The 723-nt window shown below is 39.8% G+C and overlaps 1 protein-coding gene across 1 annotated transcript in view; it reads left to right on the forward strand.

Annotated features, from left to right (window-relative positions):
* The window catches only part of LOC119593642, a gene marked incomplete in the record, with an annotated part of 14,462 nt that overhangs the window by 10,041 nt on the left and 3,698 nt on the right, over positions 1 to 723 (forward strand).

Genomic DNA, 723 nt, shown 5'->3' on the forward strand with positions numbered 1-723 from the left:
TCCATACCTCAAACCCTTTCATCACAGTTCTACTATTCTTCCGTTATTCCACTTTTCCCTATTCCCCTTATCCTCTCATTATCCCATCAATCCAATCACTCTTTCCCTGTTTCCATTATCACGGTTTCTCTTGCGTTATTCATTTATTCTGATCCCATCAGTCCATCCACCTTTTCCCTCATCTATCTATCTACGTTCCGTCGTTTATCTATACTCTCTCTCCCTTTCATCATTCCATTATTCAGGTCCCCTCTTCGTTATTCCATCATCTCCATATCCCCTTATTCATTTCGTTATCCCATTATTCCTACGTTATTCCATATATGCCTCTTCCCTTATCCTCTCCTTATTTCATTATTCCTATGTTTTTCTCTCTTTCACTATGCCATTATTCCTACGTTATTCCATCTTCCCACCTTCCCTCACCCTTTCATTATTCAATCATTCTCCCGTTCTTCTGCTTCCTTTGGTGTTGCCTTTTCCCATTTTCATATTCGCTTGTCCCTCCTACGTTATTCCGTCTATGCATCTATCTTTTCACTTGCCTTTTCATTGTCTGTTATGCCAATCCCTCTTTCGTCATCCCATTATTTCGATCCCTTTTGCGTTATTCCGTCTATCCGTATTCCCTTACCCTTTCATTATTCTGTTATTCCAATCCCTCTCTCGTTAGTCCATTATTTCAATCCCTCTTTCGTTATCCGCCTATCCATATTCCTTTTA

Source organism: Penaeus monodon, chromosome 32 (genome assembly GCF_015228065.2).
Source record: "Penaeus monodon isolate SGIC_2016 chromosome 32, NSTDA_Pmon_1, whole genome shotgun sequence".
NCBI classification, from domain to species: Eukaryota; Metazoa; Arthropoda; class Malacostraca; order Decapoda; family Penaeidae; genus Penaeus; species Penaeus monodon.